Source organism: Dermacentor silvarum, chromosome 8, assembly GCF_013339745.2.
Source record: "Dermacentor silvarum isolate Dsil-2018 chromosome 8, BIME_Dsil_1.4, whole genome shotgun sequence".
Classification (NCBI taxonomy): domain Eukaryota; kingdom Metazoa; phylum Arthropoda; class Arachnida; order Ixodida; family Ixodidae; genus Dermacentor; species Dermacentor silvarum.
Window position 1 is genome coordinate 47497246 of NC_051161.1, and position 23786 is coordinate 47521031.

Below are 23786 nucleotides of genomic sequence, written 5' to 3' on the forward strand. Positions count from 1 at the left end.
TTTTGTAGTACGAGACAACGGATATTAATTACATCATGGCACCTCAAGCATCGCAATTACTCCCAACGTACAGCTGAATCACACATCATGGCACCTCAATCATCACATACTCCACGTACAACTAAACCAACATACTCACACTGCTTGTAGCGCACACGCAATGATATCTGCTTTGCTGTATATATACCCATGAAGTTTTCACCACCAGTCGGTGCCAGTAGGAGCGCCTCTTGTCAACGAAATTAAGCATTAAATCTCAACATAATGCTTATAACAATAGAGTGAGCTAATAGGCATGCTAACAGCACACGTACCTGTTAATATAAAACCGCAATATATAAACGCGCATTTCAACCTGCGACCACTAATTAGCACGGGCGCGTCGATCACAGCTCTCGCTTCTAAGCAGTTGCGGATGGATGGCGCTTCACAAAACGACCGCTAGCGTTTGCAAAATGCATACTGATGAGATTGCTAGAAAATGTTCTTGTCTAATTTCGCACAGAAATGAAAAACCGGCTGCTATGCGGCAGCGTGCGTAAACGAAGCCGTACGTGTCCGAGCCGGCTCGCGGTGTACAGGCGCGTCCACGGCAGCTTGCCGCGCGCCGTTTGTCGTTCACGGGCCGCCGTTCGATGGCTGTTATGCTCGCGAACGGCAGAGGATGAGTCCTGAATTTCTGCGGCAGCCGTACAGCGACTTGGTCAGTCAACGACAGAAGAGCGGTCGCTGTGTCCTATCGCCGGCAGCCTTGATCACCACCACTGATCGCTCGGGGGCGCCGACATCGTCGCTAGGCCTTCTGCCCTTACCTTCGTAGCTCGAAGCTCACGGCGCTTCGCAACGAACTACCGACAGGCAGCACCTGCAATATTCTGTTACCGTTGTTGCCACTTTACCAAATATGCTCACAATAATTTCACACAAAGAAGAAAATATACGGTGATATTCGCGGCGCTGTCGAGTGCGATATCTGCATAGCTGAGCGGGTTCACCGAGCACCGTATGTCGCAGTGCACTACAGCTGAGTTGGTCAAGTATCGGATCTCTCGTTGGTGCTCAACGTTTGACAGTAGACATCGCTTTTCATATGATGTAATGTACGCATCACTTTATCTAGCGGAAATTATTTTGCGGGCTGATGTTTGTGTCGCCGGTGGGCTAGCGCAGGCTTGTGTCGCGGTGCATCGGCGCGAGAGTGAGCTGGTTCCGAGTTGAACATGTCTCCTGTCGTAGCTCCCGAAATTTTTGCATTTTCGGCGAAACTAAAAAAAAAAAAAAATACCCGCCGTCCTGCCGTTTGGCACATATTAACCGCGATGACGCCGTGAAAACACATGCGCAAAAAAAAAAAAAAAAAATCAGGCATCACTAATCTGCGGTCTGTTCACCACAAAAATAGCTACAGTTGCACTTAATTGAAGCGAAAATCTAAAACTCTGCTTTATCAAACCAATTATAAAAATCTTCGTTTTTTATTATATTAGAACACTACATGGATGGGTTATATAGCATACATCTATATAGGATGTGTTCATACATCAGTGAACGCCATAAAAGCCTCTGTACATTTAACTACAAAAATCATAGTGTGAGTATTGAGCGGCTGCTGGAAACTTCATGCTAAATGTCTTCAGTGTTTATACATCGGGCACAGAAGCTGAAAATCTGCATAAGTTTATCTGCAGAAATTGTGATGTCTATTCTGTACTGAGTGACTGCTGCCAACTTGATGCTAAATGTCGGTAGTGTTTATACATCAGGCATATAAGCTGAAAATCTGCATAGGTTTCTCTGCAGAAATTGTGATGTGTATTCTCTGCTGAGTGACTGCTGACAACTTGATGTTAAATGTCTGTAGTGTTTATACATCAGGAACATAAGTTGCAAATCTGCATAGGTTTCTCTGCAGAAATTGTGATGTGTATTCTCTACTGAGTGACTGCTGCCAACTTGATGTTAAAAGTCATCAGCTGTTGAGTTTATGATAACACTCTGATGTATCATCAAAAACATATCAAGATGTAATCAGAAATTCAAGAACCATTTTTGTAAGGGTTCCCGTCCCCAAAATCTGCTAAAAAGTGCATAGGCGTTCCACTTAAGATCAGCCCTAACTGAGTGATGGACGCTTTCGGGAAAATGTTAACTGGAATGTCATTGTGTTTTGTAGCACACTTCATGCAAGGGTGTATCTCGAAAGTGGTTTTTCTATCGGATTATCAGTAAGCAAGCGTGACATCGCTATACGTTCAGCTTCATATCCTTACAAAAAATCACATAGATCGTCTATAGAACGTCTATGGACATTTGTCTATAAGGTAAATAAACTGCCTATAGGCAAATCCTATGGACTGATATATATACAATCGAAGGACTTGTGACCTTGCACTTTTTATCGATCACTGCCTCAGAATGTTTATAGACAAATTCTATGGACTGGTCTAAACTCTATAGACAGTCTAAGGACTTACGGCCTTATATTTTCGGCACAAGTATCAATAAAATATATCTATATATAGACTGTTTAAAGGCTTATTCTTATGCACTCTTTATCGAATATTGTAAACAGACTGTCTAAAGACAAATCCTTTAGAGTGGTGTAAAAACGACTGCATAAGCCCATTTTTGTAAAGGAGCTGCATGCCCCGTATTCCCAAAAAATGTCGCAGTTTCGCCCGAAAGGCGAAGCATCAATTGCGATAGCAAATTGGTAGAGAGCTATTCGGAGTGGGGATAGTAGAGTAGTTTTATCGGCCGCATAAACTTGGACACATTCGCTTTCTAACTGAATTGACAAGCGTGGTGTCATCGCGCACAAGCAAACATGAATAGATCACACTGAATGACCGCAGACAACGACTGTCAAAACGCTGGCAGAAAGCGCAGCCGCTGCAGCCAGCGGGCGAAGAAGCGTGCGGTCTATCGCTTCAACGGAAACTGAGCGGTGAATGCACAGCGCATACAAAGGTCAGAGCCGTGTGGAGATAAGAGACGGTGCGGGCGACGGCCACCACAGCCAGTACAAGCGTATTTGTTGGCAGAGTAGAAGCTGCCCCCCCCCCCCCTCCCGCGCTGCCTCCCCGCTTTCTTTTTTGCTTTAGCGTGGGAGATTGCGTTGCCAGTTCCCCTTGCGCTGGGTTGCAAGATAAGCATTTGGTGCCGTAGCACAGCGTCGCCCCGCCTTCCCCCCCCCCCCCCCATACCCCCCCGGCCTTTCGCGCGACAATCGCGTTTGCTTTCCGCCGTGCGTTGGCTCTCCGTGATAGCGCGCGTCCCCGGCGCGCTTTTACTCGCGCATACAGCGCGCGACGACGATTTTATCGCCCTTGGAATCGATACGGAACCTCACGGCGACGGCGACGCCGACGGCAGAAATCCCGTTGAAGTGTCCATATAATTGCTATCGTAATAAAAGTTCTTACGCTAAGAATCGTTCGTAAGAGCAAATACCAACCAATCCTGGCGCTGGGCATATTATTAGCGAACGCTGCCAGACAATGGCAAAGATCAATTACGATCGATAAGCTTTGTGAACTCGGCCGCACTTTCGCAGTTGCAACAGTTCCTTAAGTGGAATAATTAAGAAATTAAATAGAGAATATTTTAATAAGCTACCTCGTTATCGCAAATACTCACGCAGGTGATTTCAGCCTCCCTTCCAGAAACTCTGGAAAGATCTACGAGCGCAAAGGGAACCGCTAACAGCAGTTGTATATTTCAGAGCGGATAGTGACAATATGTATGATTATTGACAACAACGCTGTTGTCGTTGCCTGTTTTTCTTTTTTTCCCTAAAGTGTTCTAGCTTTTAACTTCACTCCCTTGTGCCTAGATACACAGTCCCCATCACACTCAACCCGAACCATCAGGACACATCTGTAGCCGCTCTATACTTTAGCAAACGCAAAAGTTCGAAGAAAGTTAAGGAGACACCATCAAATGCTTTGGAAGTAAGACACATTAAGAGGAAGTTTACATCGGGGCCAACTCCGATGCCACCCATACCCAAATACACGTAAAACGCATAAATGCTTTTACGAAACAACCGCTGGACTGATTTGAAAATTAGTTGCATTTGATTTTTAAAAAAGTTAGATTCTAGCAACTCTGGGAAGCGGAATTTCGATTTGGGATTTTTTCGACTGTCTTTGTCGTCAATGGTCGCCGTCGTCATGCCGTTGCTGCTCGTCCTTGTCACCAGGCCGGCTATCGCTGTTTTGAGTGGCACTTAAAACTTTCTTTTTTAAATTCTCCTACACATTTTTTTCATCTCTCGTCTTCTAACCCCAGGCGGAATAATGTTGCCTATTTCTCTCTGCTGTATATGAATTCCGTGCATACGGCAGTGAGCAGGCATAAAAAAACCACAGGTTGGACACGAAGCTGTCCGGTCTTGGCTATGATTGATCTGTTGACTTTTTCTGCGTGTCTCACACCAGTGCTCTTTTAAATGTCACCGTTCATTTGTTCATTTCACTTTACATTAATTTATATGTAACTTTGCATTCTTCAGCCCATACTTTTATTGTACTATTATTCCACTGCTGTTGTTAAAGCCATGGACGAAGCACGGAAGTGTCAAGTTTATGAAGGGTGTCCGAGCTAACTTTAGCCAAGGTTTGACAAATATGCCGGAGCACGTTAAAGGTAAACGCGACTAAAAGACACATTTTTACCCTGCGTTTCAAGCACGTGACATTATTTTTTTTTTCTGCAACCTGCATAATTTCGGAACTATTCAAGATTAGTTTCTCAACTTTACAACGTTTGTGTTTAGGAGAAATTTTTAGCTCGGGGACAACTCCGATTTCAATATTCAAATACACGTGAAACGCAGAAATGCTCTTATGAGACAACCGGTGCACGACTTGAACTTTTTTTTTTTTGCGTTGCGATAGAAGGTAAAATTCTAGCAACTCTAGGATGCAGAATATTGATATTGTGACTCGATGTTTGTACGAAAGTTGTCGAAAATTGGTAAGTTAACAGATATCGCAGTTCTATAAACTGCATCCTTTATAAAGCATCCCAAGCGGGCAAATTTGATATATGAATTCGCTGTTTACGTGAAAAATGTATCAATCGTTACGACGGTTTTGCAAAAGTCCTCAGTCCCAAATTAGTGGCATATTTCAGAGTTGTGTATAAATCATGAATTTTATCCGTTTTGGATGTATCATTAGGTACAGTTTACATAATTTCAATATTGTTTTCTTTTTCACTGATGAGCTACAGAGTCTTAAACGTGATACATTATGTTACCTAAAAGTTCGAATCTCTAAGTGTTTTTCTAGAAATATTTATCGCATAAAATGAACATCCGCTTCCTACAGTTACTAGATTTTAAGTTCATCTTGTGCAGTAAATGCAACAGACCTCATCAAAATTGGTGCAGTGCTTGCCAACAAAGAACGATTTCTCAGTTCCCGTGTATTCAAATAGCAGCTAAATCATTCGTCTTAAGAAGAAAATCCAATGAGCAATTTCTATCATGTTCTATAGAAAACAGCCGAATCGGCAATTTTTAACTTGCTACGTATTAGCAGAGTCCTTTAGTGCGATTTACTTCCGCGAACCCTATAAAGAAAACCTGGAAAATACTTTTAAAAAACACGGGTCTAGCAGCACCACTTTCAAATGTGCCACACCATGAATAAATAGTATTTCAATCCAGTCCGCTACCGCTGTGAAAATGGCAGGGCAGTGATAATAATTTCCGGATTCTTCAGTCTTATCTTATCGCTCTCGTGAACTGCCACGCCTGCTGCTTCCGCACCATATAAATCAGATTGAATCCCTTGCCTGAATTTCGCAGCCACCGCCTAAAGCCGTCCGTATGCCCTATCCCATTCCCTTCCAAGGAAAGCAACACCGGGGCTCCCTGTAAAATAATTTACAGCCCTAAAAGTGCAAAAGAGTGTAAATGTGTCTGAAAATCACACCCTTACACCCTTTTCTGTAAGGGTGTGGACTGTTAAGCCTAACAGGCCATGTTAGGACTAACGTTAAGAGACAGGAAGAGAGCGGTGTGTATCAGAGAGCAAACGGGAATAGCTGACATTCTCATTGACATTAAGAGAAAAGAAATGGAGCTGGGTAGGCCATGTAATGCGTAGGATGGATAACTGGTGGACCAGAGTTACAGAATGGATACCAAGAGAAGGGAAGTGCAGTCGAGGACGACAGAAAACTAGGTGGGGTGATGAAGTTAGGAAATTCGCAGGCGCAAGTTGGAATCAGATAGCGCTTTACAGGGGTAATTGGAGATCGCAGGGAGAGGCCTTCGTTCCGCAGTGGACATAAATATAGGCTGATGATGATGAGTTATAGACACATTTACACCCTTTTTCACTTTATGGGTGTAAATTATTTTACAGTGCTGTCTACTGTAACGATGCCTCTCACTTCACATTCTTTCCACGCGTCATTGTTCGCTCGGACGGCGCAGCCCACTCGGCGCGACAGGTGATAAGAAAACATTGGGAAAATGTGATGGATCTTTACAAAATGCAGCCTTATCTGAACTATATAGGATGATGTCACGATTCTCTAAAAATTCATTCGTTTTCACGATTCGTCAGTGGTCCAAGCGGCGTTCTGCTTGTGTTCACGACAGAAATAAGCAAGATGAAATGTGTATTATAAAATTCAGTTGGACACCGTGACTGACACATTTACAAATACAAGTCAGAAAATGATTAGGATAATCAACGGTGAGATGCAGCGTATACCGCCATGGAGTGAAATTTTATGGCAATTCTCTTCATTCCCACTAGGAAACATAACCCTGAAAGCTATTCTGGCCAGTCGTTTGGTTTCGCTTTAAATATTCCATATACTTCTCACCTGTTCACTGTAGGTACGAAAAATAGTGATGAAACGCATCGCCTGCATACGCCTTTTATTATATTGTTTCCAATGGAAAACAAAAAACACAAAAACCTATGGTAAACTCGGCGGTAATTAACGCAGTTCTAATCAACGTGATAGCTGGGGAAGTGCAGAGCAGTGATTCGCCGGTGTTTCCCTTGTGTTTTCTTCGTCTTTATCTTGTTCTACCCTGTGTTTCCCTTGTATTTACCAATCCATCATCCGTTTCGACACCTGTGCTAGGGCACAACTGGTGGGAAACCGCGACCCACATGGAGCCAAAGCCTTTTCTGATAATAGTTAGAAGCGATGTTAACAAACTTCTGTTAATTAATGCGCCCAATGCTTGATTATTCCTGTCTTTTTAATTATTGAGTTTATTTTGAACCGGTTTTGATCAATTCTGCACTTGTTCTGAGCCTGTTTTGAGCACTTGTTTTTTGATCGTGATCAGGCGACAGACGCCGACAGCCCGGGCCCCTAACTAAAGTGCTTCGCACTTAAAAAAAAAAAAAAAAAAGGCAACAGTCACAATTAATTGCCTGGCGTCGCACTAGTAGCTGGAATGCCTGGAAGTTTGCGTGATGACGACTGAGTGACGTACATGGTACATATTGTCACTGGAGCTTGGCAGAGAACACTTTTGTATTAGAAAAAAAACATAAGAACGCGTAAGCAATGGATGATAAGAAAGGCATATATAGGATCGAGAAAAAGCCAGACATCACACTGAACCGGCGCTGGAGCCGTATCTTATCGCGTTACATTTTCATTCTTCTCGCCATTCATCATTCGCGATTGGGAGCCGCCGCACCACCGTGATAGTCGGTATCCCGGTATACGGGCAGGTGAGATGTGTGGTAAATAATAAAGAAATGAAAAGTGATATGGATCGCATGTTACGCAGCAATGAATGGCCAGTGTAACCGTACGTGAAAATTTTAATGTTCTTTTTTTTTTTCGCTCTCTCTGCGCTGAACAAGAAAACGAAAAAAAAAAAAAAAAGAGAGAAGTTCTCGCCCTCCAGTTCTTCCGGGTGTTTTTCCTGGCCATTACATGTCTACTTCCCAATGATGTGAGAACTATAATTATACAGCTTCACTCTTCGATGCAGGAGTTGCTCGGAGTGGAGCGCATCTACGAACTTCTGAAGATATTTAAAGTTGGTCTGTATTCGACTTGCTGACTTTGATACCTGAAAGGTCTGATTTATGCACGCGGGAAACTTAATGCAAAGCCCGTTAACAGTATAGCGTTTTGATAGGCTGGAGCGAAGTTTCAACTGTGAATATGGTTCAGAAAACCAATAAATAAAAAAAGAATTCACTGCTACACTAATTAATTTCAAACTCATATAGCGTTGCATTGCTTGTTTGGTACGACCGTGCACTTCACGGCAACTAATAGCGGTGATATAAGTCGTTCTATAATTTTTCTTGTCGTGGAATGGTGTGTATAATCTTTGTGGGGTTAAGGCGTTTGAATTAAGGACGTGTTTGAAAGCATGAAGGGCATTGCTGCGGCACGAAAGTGGGCTTTCGGGTGGGCGTTTCTTAAATATTCGGCTCTTTGCTTTCACAGCAAAAAGTAAAACGTACTCACTTTAGGATATAGTAAGCTACGAATAATAATTCTTTTTTTCTTCTTTCAGTTGTACGTGTATCTGAAAATGATCATTCGTTGAGGAAAGCTATTGCTGGCTAATATGCTAATATAATATCGGTTCCATGAGCGCATAAAGATTAGTGGCTCGTTAGGCTGCTTCCGTGTTTCCTTTATATATAGCTTGGTGTCCTGGCACTTCCCGAATAAAACCCGTTCCACTCCTTTGTCTAAACGCGCATCTAAGTTATTATTTACCTTTCAGCCGATATATTTACCTTGTCTCAACATACTCTTCTCGAGCAAATGGAGAGCCTAAAATAAAAATAGTTTTTACGCGGTTGACGAAGAAGCCGCTATTACAGATGCAAAATGCCGCGATTATCAAGGGCGGTATTCTCGGACGATCACTTTCGGCGATACTATAACTTTCATGTGGCGTATAGTATTATATACGTATACAGCGCGTTGGATGATTCGGGTGGTTTTGCTCAACCAGCCAGTCAGCGCGTACTGAAAGTGATAACTCAGAAGTTATCGTTTGAGAATACGTCATCATGTCTTCAACATGAGCGTTTTCGCACCCACAACATCGTGTTTAAAGGTATATATAGAAGATGCTTTTTAACGGATTATGGAGAAGGCACCTGGCAAGCAGGTATTCTTAATTTGTGAATTCCGTAGCGTTCATCCGCGGGCTCAAATTTGCTTGTTCATTTCACTTGTTGTCAAATTTGGTTGTTCAAATTTGCTCATTGCTTGTCGCCTTTACCAGAATCTCAGTGTCCGTCACCGATAAGATTAGAAAGAAGCGAAAGCTGGCCTTAAGCACGGCGGCCAGGTCAGCATGAGAGGAGGCCCCTGTATCGTGTGCTGTTGGCATCAGCACTGTTACTGCTGATACCAGTGCCAGCGAAAACATCGTCAGAAATACAACTGGCGACAGCAGCTCGTACGCGGTTGACAAGCCACTGGTAAGAGCCGCCTATACATTGTCACCTATTCTTCCATGCTCACCACTTCCTATGCGCTTATTTGAGGCCGCATTTCGTAACGGCTCATTAATATTTCATTCTTCTTATCCTCCCGCGCGCCGAGGGGCCGATCCGGGCGATAACGGCAACTCGGCGTCGTCCGAACCCACGACGTGTACGGCTGAACGAATGGAAAGTGAAATGCGTGATATCATTGGAAGATAACGGCCCCTAGATATGACCTATAATAGCAGCAGCTCCTGTGTCGTTACGTATAATCTAAATTAGCGACTGTCAAATCTTAACTTTATTGCGACATGAACGTTATCGGAACTGTTGGAGGTAGGCGCACGAGCGACCGCTTAGCACAATAATCCCCGCCGGTTGCTCGGAAAAGCGAGCGTTGTTACGTGCAGTAGTGCTATTCGCTGTCGATCAGCTGGGCTCCGGTGCCAGCTGCAGGGCTAATCTAATCAAGAACCCACCGTTACCTTTCTCTCTCTACCTATCTATACAGAGGCGCGTAAGCGGTAGTGTATCGTCGCATCGGCACGTGCCCAGATAGCTGCTATACGGTGTAGGAAGGCCTTCCGACGTTGCGATCCGCGAATCTCCCCAATCGGCGTAATCCATTCGCGCTTAGCCTGAAGCCTTCCGCGGGGAGGGAACAGATTGGCTGCTCCATCTCGGGGACGCGTCGTTCTAAATGAGTCAAAAAGAGACGAAACAAATTCTCGAAATGAAAGAAGACGAAAGCGGCAACGGCGAGGGAAACGTGAGGGAGAGGGAAAATAGTTTAACAACCACGGAGCTAACAGTAGAGTGACCTAGAATATGGGAGAGTGTCCAAAGCGCCGGCTCCGGCGAGGGCCTTTTTCTGTGAACTGCCGCGCCGCGCCGCTGCTGCTCCGGACCCGTGGGCTTTTCGCGCTCGCGAAGCTCGCGGGAAGCGAGGGTCGTCTGCTACGCGCTGTAGTTTTTTGCGTTCATTTTCCACGCAAAGCACTTAAACTCTATTTAACTTCAAGGGTGTGGTCCTGCATGGAGCTTACCCATCTTTGAGCGTTTCTTTGTGCTTGGGCAGCAAGATAATGCAATAACTAACGTATCAAACTCATCAGCGCGGCCTAGCTCCGGTGCTAGAGTTCGGGAACGGTATTACGGTAACTGTGCGTGCGTAGAAACGCGCTAAATGAGCCTGCGCAAGGAAAGAACGTAAAAAGAAACGTTATTCGCATGGGTACGTGGCAATAGCACCATGCTTGCAAGAATAAGAGTAACGAAAAAAGTAAATTACTCGCGGAGTCAAGTGAAATACTTAAGCGCGTGCAGTGACCGCTTCGCTCACCATTACGCGCTCTTCGCTCACGGTCAGTAGTGGTTTACAGCTATATGCATATGTATTTATTCGAATATTTTTTAGCCACGACAATATTTTATTATGAACAGAGCAGAGTGAGAAGGAGTAAGGGTAGCAAGAGAAAGAGCAAAGACGGCCCTAACACCGCAATATATATTGTTGGCTTATTTCGCTTCAGACATAGCGTACACGAACAAATGTTGCTGTAAGCTATATCTTCAACACAAACATCGCGCACGATGTACCTTAAGGGTCACCGCGAGCGAAGCTTGTTTCAAATTCAGACACTCGAAAGAAAAGCCATTCCAGCCAATAGGTGAACAAACTTTATTCCACGAGTTTTTCACCAAAGGCACAATATGAAACAATGCCTTACATATATCGTGATAGATTTATATTAAAGATATAAATACCAGTGTTCTTGCTGTACAAACTAAGTAACTGCCGAAACAAGAAGTACTATATCTACACTGGATCGCTGTACACCAGTATGATATGTTTGTTGGAGATGCGTGAATTGCTTAACCATATATGTACGAAGTGAAAATAGATTGAAGCGACTCATTCTCACGTGCAGCGGCTCAACTTCAGATACTTTGAAGTTTCGCGGCGGTTAGCGTTAGTGCGGTTCAGAGACTACAAAAAAATGTAGACGAGTAGTTACATAGAATGCAATTATTTCCGCAGCAAGTGAATGCGCATGAACAGGGCAGCCGACCGCAATTTCCTGCTTTTTTCTTATGAGTTCAATAACGTCCATCACGCTTTCGTGGTGGAGCTCCCGAGTACTGAAACAGCTTGTAAAGAGGTTTTCCAAATCTCTAATAAATCTAAAGAGGTGGCCAGACGGGTAAAGCAAACCTCCTTTGTCCCTCAGACGCGTGTAATCAGCTGCTCTGAGCTGACCAATGCATTCTTTCTTAGTTAGTAGAATCTCCCGACACTGCTCACACTTTGCTTTCAGTACGAACTTTCTGGCCACATAGCCGCAAATGTAGAATATGAGCCTTTCATCACTTTTTTGAGACACGCATTCGGCGTGATCCGGAGCTGCGTCACGCAACTGTTGGACGTGATGTTCTGCACCAGACAGGTTGCCTTCTTCTATCAGCCTTTCGATCAAGGAATGTTTATCTGGCTTTCCGCCACCTGCATCTTCTTTATCAAACAGTGCAGTGAGTACAGTTGGCTCTGAATTGCTCTTTACTACAGACTTAGCGAGACCATAAAAGCTTAAGCAAGAAATAGTTACTAGAAACTGCTGCGGCGTCGGATGCGTGTTGCAACCACTCGATTGTCTGACTATACCGAACAAATTTTCCACTGGATCCTGACTGAGCCTTGCTGTCATTAAATACTTGTAATTGACATGTTTAGTCAGGTAGCCTAACATGGACAGTACACTTGAAATAGTGACTCTAAGACCAAGTGCCGTAGATGCCGAGAGAAAGCCACCTCGTCTCCCTGCATGGAGCTCCCATTCTAAGAGATAGGCCAAAAAGGACACGAGTTGGTCTTCTGCGACTGACCCAGGCCGGAGAGCTTTGTCAGGTGACCGGGACGTCATGACTTCAATCAAATCTCGAATCATTCTGAAAAAAAAGTCAGCATTTCAAATATTCTAACGTATACAAAAAAAAGTTTAAAATGATCACAATTAATGACATGACAAGGACCAAATTCATGACGTCTTACCCAAAAAATATTAGCAGTGGCTCGATGCTTCCACAGCGGGCTTCAATGTCGTGCTTATAGAGGCGAAGTCCATTTAACACGGTGTCACCAAAGAGCTTGAAAGCATAACCAACCCGCATCTTCTCAAAGTTGTTAGGGTCTGTGTGGGAGGCTGTAATCGCAGGCATGGCTTGCAACGTCACATTGGAACCATCAAGTTTCAGAGCCTCTCGTACAGGTCGCAGTGACACCTGAAATTCAAGAGAGCGTATAGTTTCATTACCTCTCGTGTTCTGCTCGCACACGTGCTACATATTACACACAAATTTGAGGTACTGTACCTGGCCAGCTGGAGTGTTGTAACTTGATCTTAGCAGTCTGTTTCTGAGACATTTCAAAAGATGTGGGAAGTCGGACACAAAGTACAGTGGACGAATTGGATCGACAGGGTGCTGCACGCTGCTGTTGATGGATTGTGAAGTCGCTTGTATGCCCATGACAGACCACATTCTTCTGTTCCATCCTGCGCCATCACTGGTGATAAAGTCGACAAATAAGCCTGCTTGTTCCGCTAGAATGACTGCCTCGATCATGATTTTAGCAAGCAGGTCGCCTTTCACATTTCCATGTGTGGCAAATGCCGCAAGAATTTGCGTCCAATCGCCAACGAGCGGAACAAAAGCAATCACCATCCCATGGTCGCATACCGCGTGCATTTGGCTTTTTGGCGTAAAGGAGCCGAGATCTACAAATCCTTCAATGTGAGCCCCCGCTGTTACGGAGAGATTTTCCGAGAGCTTCATTTCATCTACGAGGAGCCCGCCGTGCCTTTTGAACATATCCATTTTCCGCGTTTTTTTCCTTCAAGACTCTCAGTACCTTATCGTTGAAGCCAAATCCTGTTCTGTATGACTTGATATAGCTTCGCAGCGCTTCTTTTGTGGGCAAAGCAAGGATTTGGTGCCTCCGCATATGTTCGTAAAGGCGCGGTCCTTTCATCTTCATTATGATGCATTCTAAAATCCAACTCCTCGAATATGTCATTCCACGCATGCTTTTGCGCTTCGCTGCTGTGAACATATGAAGCGCTGCTTCCTTCTGCTTTGGCGACAGGCTTTCTATTCTTGTTCGAAATGATTCCGTAGTAATTCGTTCTTCTTTCTTGGGTTTTACGTGCCAAAACCAGTTCTGATTATGAGGCACGCCGTAGTGGAGGGCTCCGGATTAATTTTGACCACCTGGGGTTCTTTAACGTGCACTACAACGCAAGCACACGGGCGTTTTTGCATTTCGCCTCCATCGAAATGCGGCCGCCGCGGCCGGGATTCGATCCCGCGATCTCGAGCTCAGCAGCGCAACGCCTTAGCTGACTGAGCTACCGCGGCGGGTAATCCGTAGTAATTCGAGCGTTTTCGATTTGCATCCTGCGGATCTGCTGCCTCAGTGCGCTCACATGCGACAATAGCCGTTTCGTTCTTCGCCTTGACAATCTTAGGTGTTTTGCAACGCACTTTCTTGCTACATTTGTCACGCGTGACTTCCTTTTTTGAAGCACCTTCTTCAAATGTTTGCATGCTGTACAAGTGATACCTGCAAGGAAAAAAAAATATATAATAAGTGCTTCTTATACTTCTGCTATTAATGCGGCTCTGTATTGACAAACAATTTAATGGTAGTTGTAAAATTGTATGTAGGAAGCTATCTTTTTTAATTAGCACAGTACAAAACCTATACGTATACTGCTTATGCGTACTACGCATGCTAGCTTTCAATCTGCCATGGTGGACGCATTTCTATCGGGGCCAAATGCATGAACATCCGTGAACTTCGATTTACGCGCACGTTAGATTTACGTGCACCTAGTGCATGGTCTAAATTAACCCGGTGTGATTAATTACTAGATAAAATTGATGCAGGTAACCAATTATTATATGGTAATCGTGTAGCAGTTGAGAAACGAACTAAAGGTGAGAATCGGCATGCACCTAATTAACCAATAAGTGCTTAAAAAGTTGAAACGCTTACCGTTTACCGTAACAACTCCCGCACATGATTTGCTGAAGACGATTTCTTGCGTAATATGAGTGGAAGCCTTCATGTTGTCCGTCATATGTTTGCTGTACCTGCTACTGTACTCCTTCATGCCGACCGCTCCCTCACATAGGATGGAAACATCTGCTTGGCGCAGGAACTCAGCAACGTCTTTCATGGATTCGACGTGAACCTTCTGGCCTTGTTTACCCCGGAAGTAAGAACAGGCGGAAATCCTGTTGCTGTCTTCCGAAACAAGCAAGAGCAGCTTTTCGTGAAAGACGGCGAAGGGACTTTCGATGATGCTTGTCGTCGCGTACAGTAGGCCGTCAAAACCTTGAACATTAAGTCTTGTCCATTTTTCCGGAAGAGTTAATGTCGTAGCAATGGTTTGGAGGTTGAGAGGTTCAATAGACTTTGTCTCGCTTTCGTTCGCACTCGCGTCTTGCGAGCAGGCCTCCTCTGGCGAAGCCAACTTGCTGGAGTCCCGACAAGACAGGCGAGTTTTTTTCGATGAGGCTGTAGAGGTTGAAGAGGCGCGCTTTCTTCCAGATCTCTTAGAGCCGGCTTCCTTCGAAAGGTAAGACGGCAAACTGGGAAGCAACGTCGGAACAGCGCCCGGGACCAGCGCCAGTCTGTCTCGGGGAATGCGTACCTCTTGGCCATTAATTACATGCACATAATCACGTAAAATAAGACTGGGCTCGAAGTGCTTCTCGCAGACCGCCGACGTCTGTGAGAGAGGCTTGTCCTTGCGGTGCATGTTCCTTTCCCATTGATTTCTGAGATCCGCGTCCTTTGGGGCTCTAAAAAGCGACAATGTGCGTCCTTCCTGCTCCCTATGGCCAGGGTAGCCGGTCTTGCAGCCCGGCGCGTAGCAGTACGTGTCCGTCTTGCTCTTCTTCATGATATGGAACAGCCGGAGCCAAACATCGAGAAAACCGTGACAGACTACATGAGCTCCGACCAAGCACGAGTGCTGCTTCAAAGTGAAAAAAATAAACTGAAAGGCTATACCGGCGCAGCGAGCTAAAAAAAAGGCCAGTTCGTGAGAGAGGGTGGAGAGGGAACAAAGAGCGAGATTGGAGGCGATGCGCAATGCGGAGGAGGCAAGTAACCACGGGAGAGGGAAGGTATAGAACATCGGGAGTGATGATGCAATGTAGGGACGACGTTGCGGCGTATTTGATGATGCAATGTAGGAATGACATAACAAGCTATGCTTTAGCTCGATGATGCAATCGCACGGTGGTTACAATATTACGGCGTATTTTAGCTCACTACGAGAAAGGAAAGCTGACTGGAGGTGATGATGTAATGCAGAGACGGCACTTCGCTCTCCCGGCGAGACGCAAGGAAGAGACTATTTTCTGTAGCACATATAGGGAGCACGAATCAGCGTGCATGGAAGAAGGGGAGGGGAATAAAAGAGTGGAGGGCTCCGGAAAATTTTGACCACCTGGGCTTCTTTAACCTGCACTTAAATCTAAGTACACGTACGGGCCTTTAGCATTTCGCCTCCGTGGAAACGCTGCCGCCAAAGCCAGGTCCGAATCCGCGATTGTCGGATCCGCAGTCAAGTGTCATAACTGCGCCAGACCACTGCGGCGAGTAAAAGGTTGCAGACGCTGTACTTTAGGTTAACGAGAAGAGGAAGGGGCGTGGACTGGAGGTGATATGGTGCGAAGACACCCGGCCATCGAGCAAGAAGCTTATAGAATCTTACATCTGCGTCATCTGCGTTTGTCGGCCCCTCCTCCTTATAAATTTTGCATTTATACACAAATATCTTTTTCTACATTGAAATGAATAGATAGCTACTGCGGGACCTAGCCATTTACTCGTTTGTTATGTAAAGGTTATTGCTGAAATAGCCTAGCTTGTTTTAATAATCCGTGAATCATCTCTGAAATTACCAACAGGTAAATCGATGAGGTAATGCGGTGATATCATAGTTATTGCTTAACGTGTGATTTTTTACGGAAACTAACAAGCATTCATGGCGCGTGACGATGTTTCTGCTTGCATTATATTGAGTGGAAAATCGTCTCGAAATTTACTGTCTTTGATGCACTACAGATATCGCAATTTATTCTACATATCCCTAAAATAGTTACCTTCAATAACAGTAAAACATGAAAAGTTTATGTTCCGGTGATTAGTTGCCTCTTTCATTACCTAACTACAAGTACATAATTATTGATCAGTAAGTATATTTGCTGTGTACGAACCCGCGAGCATACGCAATAAATATTCCTAAAATTACTTTCATGTTAAAATTCGCTTAGTATTTGCGCTCTTGCAACACAAGAAGGCGAAAGACGAGTTGCACATACGTAATCCATCATGTTCGTTTTCTGACGTTCGCTCGTAATTATGAAATGAGGCATACGTATACAATGTTGCACTGTTAGCGTTTCATTTATTTTGGTTTGCCTTGTTTTTTGCGACGTATATTTCTCGCGTACCCTTTACCTATACACGCCGTGCTATAGCTTAGTGGCTTTGGTAGGTTGGACTGCTAAACTCGAGGACACGGGTTCGATTCCCGGCCATGGCGGCTTACATTTTGATGGAGGCGGAATGCATAAAACACCGTGTACATAGATTTAGGTGCACGTTAAAGAACCCCAGGTGGTCGAAATTAACGGAGCCCTCCACTGCGGCGTCTCTCAGCCATATTGTGATTTTTGGGTGTAATATCCCAGAAATTATCATTACTATTACTACCCTTTACCTGTGCTCTCAGTTCTTCATGATATATGGGTAAGTTCGACACGTTGAGATCGAGATTGGCATTGAACACGTTTTTATCGTCACACCCACAGCATCAGAGGGATTTCTGGCCGTCGTCATATGACCACACGTCATATTGTTATCGTTGATCGTGAATGAGTGCAAGTATGTCAAGTTACTAATGCCATGACCCATCAGTCATCTTAGTCACACATTTGTGCCTTTCCACACTGTACTTTGGCATATATATCAAGTGAACGAGCCGCGAGAGTTACGCGGTTTGTATTTATTTTTGGTACCGCGGCATCGGCCAACAGACACATTCCGCTTCCCAAGAGCAAGTTAAGGATTTCGCCTTAATAAAGAAACAACATAGCGCGGGATGCAGTCTTCTAAAGCACATCGAATGCATAAAATAAAAGAAAGGAAACGATAGGGTGTAAAAGCGTTAGCATGAGCTAGCCATATTTGCTACGTTCTCTTATTTATTATCGCGGTCTCCAGCTTATTTTCTTCTGCAGCACGTTCACGTTGCTCATTCCACGCATAACTAAATGAAGTAAGCGCGCGGAATGCGTTACTTAAACAGCCATGTAAGCGCAGACCAAGCGAGCTAGAAGGAAATAGACAAAATACCCGTATTCACAGCCGGCAAACGCGTTCTCTGTCCGGTGAGTCACTGCGGTATCACCTTGCGGTGACGTGGTACTTAATATATCCCAAATTATCGCGATGTTGGCTAATAGCAACCAAAATTTCAGGCTTGTAGCAGACGCCCGCCGCCTTGACGCGGCTTCCGCAGCGGAGAAAGCCCACGGGTCCGGTACAGCAGCGCCGCGGCGCGGGAGTTCACACAAAAAGGCCCTCGCTCCTCCCATGCATTCGCGCGGCGCTTTGGACACTCTCCCATATTCTAGGTCACTCTACTAACAGTCTTGGCAGAGAGGAGGAAACGGCCTCTGGCGGAGAAGGCAAAGTGCGCGCGCGGGGAAAAAAAAAAAGGAGAAAATCATCGACGGAGAGAAACGGGGCGCCAGGCGGCGGCGGCGGCGGCGCTGTCAGGGACATCTCGGGATAGAATCTAGGGAATCGGCTCCGCCCCCTAGGTACCGAGGGGGCGGAGCCTCGCGGTCATGGCGGCCTCGTTATGCGATCGGTCGCTCCTTTTTTGCGTTTTCGTTTGGCGCGGCGCAGTCGCTAGAGAGCCGGTGCGGCGAGTTGAGGTGCGCGCCTTTCTTTCCTCGGCCCGGGCAAGGCAAAGCAAAGAGGCGAGTGAGAAGTGTAACGCGAGCATTGCGAGCGCGAGGTGGCGGTCTGTGTGCTGATTACGACGACGACGAACGTAGTACTGGAAGAGATCGCCCCCTTTTTTTTTTCCGAGAGCGTCCTGCAGCGTGCGTCGTGTCTGTGTGCCGGCCCGCCGACATGATACCGCCGTCTACTTTTGGATTTGCGAGTTAGCGCCGGAGACTACGCGTTTGCGGCTGAACTTCAACAGCGACTTGTGCGACGTCACCCAGTGCTCCGGAATCACCGACGGTCGATTTCAAAGGTAAGACACGGCTTTGTTGCATCTTGTATCTATATCTTATCTTTTTTTTTTTATCGCTCCGAACCTGTGAAGAGAAAAATGAAGAAAATGGTTTCAGTTATAGACTAACTCTCGTCGACGATATCTCTTCGTGCTTATAAGAAGGCCTCCCGACAGTTACCTCCTCGGTACCAGCGGTATCGCACTATAGATATACGAGCCGTGTTCCGCGGCCTCCCCTCCGTGATAACGTGTGACACTTTATAGTTTCGTTTCTTCCGGGTAGGAAGAAGTCAATCCTGGATAATTAGTTATAAATATCGACTGCAAGTTTTCCATTTCAGTTTGTTCACCTTGGAGGCTGTATAGGTTCGGTTCACGTTCTGTGTTGTTTCTGTGCGTGAATGCTATAATAACATCATTACCTGGTCTACGCTCTGTCGCGCCAAGCGTTCTCTTGCCGCGCTGTTTTATGTTTACGGCGGCGGTGCATCTCGACGATATCGCCGCATCTGCAATTCATTAATGCCGTGCCTCGAAGTATCCGGCTGCCACAACGCGTTGATTTACGGCTGCACGACTCATGTGAGTGTCACGTGGGTTGCAGTCGCAGTGTTTTCGTTTATCTTGCACTGCAGATCTCCGGTAGTCCGCGGACCCGAGTCTGTCGCGAGGAGAAGTATGTACGCTGTTAATTTACTTTGCGCCGTAAAATATCGGCAAGAAGCCAATGCAAAGTGCTGCTCCTTAACATTAATCCAGCGTTCCCAACCGAGGGTTATTGCTCCATTAGACACTTATTCATGGTAGGCTTATCACCCTTCCTCAATCGGCAGCAGCCCCCCCTCCCCCCTTCTGCTGTGTCGCGGCATCATTTTCTTTTTCTTTAGTTGGTACGAAGTGTTGTGCTTGCCACTAAAATTTTTCCTACCTGATAGCTCTGATAAGGCGTTCTGTAAATGACTTCCGCGTCGAAACATTTGCATCATTGGATACTGTTGTACCATTGGGGCCACGTACGACGCGCAAGCCAAATTCAAATTATAGGCACTGCTGCCAGTCGTGTCGCAGTTCGCGCACTCTGCGTGTGGACCGATGTGATAGCAAGACACTTTGGAGAACGTGAAGTTGTGCGTTCCCCAACAGCGACAAATCAAAGTGTATATACTTAAATAGAAGGAGCACAGACTGGGGAAGTTATCTCTCTACTTCTACGGAGGGGCTGTCTCTTATAGCTCCTGCGTGCACCGTTTCACTGCAGTGCAAAGAGCACGTCCTGTAAGACTGAATACCACAGGCATTTAATGTACGCGTCACAACATGTGGATCGGTTGAAATGACCGCGTGTATAGGTTGAGCTGCGAGTTCTCTTGGAGTCGAACGGGATAGATACACATTTTCCTTTTTTTTTCTGTTGGTCTCTCTGCGAGCTTATGGCTACAAGGAAATGTCTACATTGATTGGAGATGGACTACGTATTATATCGTTCCCCATAAAGTTGTGTGTGTGCTTCCAGAGAACCGCAAACAATCGGGCCGATACCGATTCAAATATGCTTGCATTGCTTTTCGCCCATGCAACCCATTCGTTCGGGCCAATTGATGAGGCAGGTGGCTTGCGCTTGACTTCAGAGACGCCATATTGGAATTCGATTAACATGGAAGAGAGAGAGGGGGATACAAACTTCAATGATATATGCTGGAGATGTGATCGCCTGGCTGAATTAACGCCTATAGCAATCTGCTTCAGGTGCCGGGTGATGAACACAGTGACCACATAAACACACAAATAGCGCATAAAGTCACACGCATACGCAATATAGATGTTCACAAAGCTTCCGCGAGGCCTGCGTATAACCTCAGAAACGCTAGTATATAGCGCTTCTGTGGCGTGCAACACATATATGTGGTGCTTTGCCGTAGGCCGAGGATGTGGTGCAGCTCCAAGCTCGTATATAGAACGTTGCAGGAGGTAAGCTACAGTGCTGATCTCATTACATAAAGGCACGTTCGTCCTATTCAACATGGTATAGATAGAGGACCTCCGGCATGGCTGCCGTAACGACATGGTGGCAAGCAATTTAGAGATAACTCTAGCGCGTAAAGAGAATTCCGCAGCCATTTCAGGTGCGTCCCATGCACAAGCGTACTTTGAAGAGATCACGCATTCCGCGCATCGCCAGTTCGAATAGTTTTCAACAATCAACCGTCAAAAGTCAATCATCAGAACAATAACTCATCGTGGGATCGAACGATGTGCCCCAACCTTGAAGCTATATCGAAGCACTGTGATGGTAATAAGGATCAAATAATGCAGCTCTCAGTCTGTGGCGCTGTCTCTGCGCGCTCGTTGAGAAGGTCTTGATGAGGAATATTATGTCAAAAAAGATTCGTAAACTATATATATATATATATATATATATATACACACACACTTCTGGGATACCAAAAATATCGGTCTTACCGTGCGCGCAGGCTTGATAAGTCAGAAAAGGCATGAAAAAAATCTGAGAGAGAAATATATAGAGACAGGGTGACGCCACACTGAAGATCTCGCACTGACTCCCTGTGACGTCATGGATATCCACGGTTTGCTCGAGACTATAGTTTACAGTTTATCAATAAACAAGGATATCGTTGCATTCTATAAAGAAACGCGAGACAGCCTATATAGCTAGTCTTGAGAAGTTTCTCCACTGAAAAAACTGCGCAAGCACGCACAAATAACATTAAATCCGTTAGGTCAAACTGGCGTGTATAGCGGAGCTGTGGTTTGGCCGCGAAGTTTGTTAAATGCTTTGGCCTTCGGTTACTCCGATACAGTATAAGCAACTTTCTTCCCGCCACATAAGGGAAAAAAAACAAGGTCTTGAAATAATACTTTGCAAATATTCAAGTAATATAGTGTTCTTCAATGTTGTAGTAGTATAGTAGTAGTAGAAAACTTCATTTGATGTTTTGTAACGAAGTCCCAGAAGGTGGAGCCTTCAGTCGAGGGTCCCATTTGCGGCTGCTATCCGGCTGACCCGGTCGATCAGGTATCGCTGGTCGTCGAAGGCTGTGCTGTAAAGAGCGGCTTCTCACTGGGATGGGGAGGGGTTGGATGTTCTAGGTAAGCCGGGTGGTTTGGAGCATTCCCACGTAGAATGGTAGAGGTTTGAGTGACCACCACAGAAAGGACATTTGTTTGTTAGTTTCCGTTTAGACACCACAAAATTAAAGTGCATGGAAACGCCTTCTTTGTTGATAAACCACCATCGAATAGTCTACACGGTGGCCGCATAATCACCTTTCGCATTACCAGCGGCCCCAATTGAGAAGATACAGCCTTGTCTACACTCCTGATAAAATCGTCTGCTTCACTTCGCGATATCTCCGTCTGCTGCGTATGAAGCCATGTCCCAGACATCTTGCGTCACATTTGGGCGTTCGTCGGCGCGTCACACGCGATTGGTCTCTCCGAAATTCACGTCACACAGCGTGACCCAATCACAACGTTGCTATCTAAGCCAGTCCACACCTCCCACCATTGACACAGCGTGAGGGGAAAAAAAAGAGAAGATAACAAAGACAGAAGAGAAAGTGCGTTGAAGCGATATCAAAAGGTGAAAGTGCGTGGTGCGCCAGCGGTGGCCCGAAGATGGCGCCGATAACGGGAGTATTAAACGGCGCGTTGTCGTTACCCTTATCGCTTCGCGCTACCTCCCGGTGGCGCGAGGGCTGCCTGTGTGATTCAGCGCGTTATCCAAGCGCCAATCAGTATATACATACACTCCACTCGTGAACGCGCCTGGCTTAATTCGTTTAGAGTATATCGTTATCGGGGTCTTATATGCTCTCTCTCTCGCCTTCTTCGATAGCGTGTCGACCTTGCTGCCGTTTGCATTTACCTCCTTGTGCGAGTCTCTGTTTGCGACCTCTGGTTATAACTCGTAACTACATCTATAGGCATCTCGTTAAAGCCAATGCCGAGCTATATATACTATATTTGCTCGCAAGCTAATCGCTCAGTTTGCTCGAGGCGTTTTCTGTACCGGCAGAGCATGGCTGTCTTTTTTTATATCTTCTTGTTTTTCTCTTCGTTTCTCATTTTCGCAGAGTGTAATCAGATTATTTGCATAGTTATCTTCATCGAACATTCCTTGCGGGACTGCTTTTGTAGGTTTAACTTCAGACACGCGAGTAATGATAATGTGCACACACACACACACACACACACACACACACACACACACACACACACACACACACACACACACACACACACACACACACACACACACACACACACACACACACATATATATATATATATATATATATATATATATATACATATATATATATATTATGTACGACGCAGAGCAATCATGTCGCACTACATTTGTTGCACACCACTACAGTGGCTGTATGTAGTCGCATGCTTTAGGTCCGGTTACGTTCCGGAAACGAAACGTCTACAGTGTAGCAAGAGAAGCGCGATATCCAGCCGGAATTTGCTCACAGCGCGTCACACGAGTTAATTTACCGCCTCAATATGAAACGGCATGCGCTACGTGGTGGGCAGTTTAATATAACGTATCAAAGTTAAAAAAGGAATAAGAAGAAGCAAAATAACAACAAAACTATAGCAACAGAAAGCCGTCTGACTGCTTGACTCGAAAGCAAGCGCTGCATAAAAAAAAAAAGAGAGAGAGCGAGATATTGAAACCGCACTCACGTGTTCCAGAGTGTATAATTGAAAGTGGCAGTCAGGAATAGCCCGCCGTCACAAGAGCCGTCAAATTACCGCCGCAGTCCAAAACGCATCCGGCATACATATCACTCTAAAGCCTACCGAGCGCACACCACGAAGGCCTATAACACAGGTGAAAGACTTACATCTGCCTTATGTATAGATAAAAAAAAAGAAGAAGCAATGAAAGAGATGGAATCATGTCAGCTGATCGCATCTCGCTTCATGGCAGCACCTACAGACGTTGCAGGATGTAGTACAGAGACGCCTA

The 23786-nt window shown here is 45.4% G+C and overlaps 1 protein-coding gene across 1 annotated transcript in view; it reads left to right on the top strand.

Moving 5' to 3' along the window:
- Nucleotides 1-18424: 18424 nt before the first annotated feature.
- The window catches only part of LOC125939703 (serine/threonine-protein kinase NLK-like), a 94249-nt gene continuing 88887 nt past the window's right edge, over nucleotides 18425-23786 (top strand). The window contains exon 1 of the mRNA XM_049671822.1: nucleotides 18425-18802. The gene's annotated coding sequence lies outside the window, so the exon portion shown is untranslated. The remainder of the gene's footprint in view (nucleotides 18803-23786) is intronic.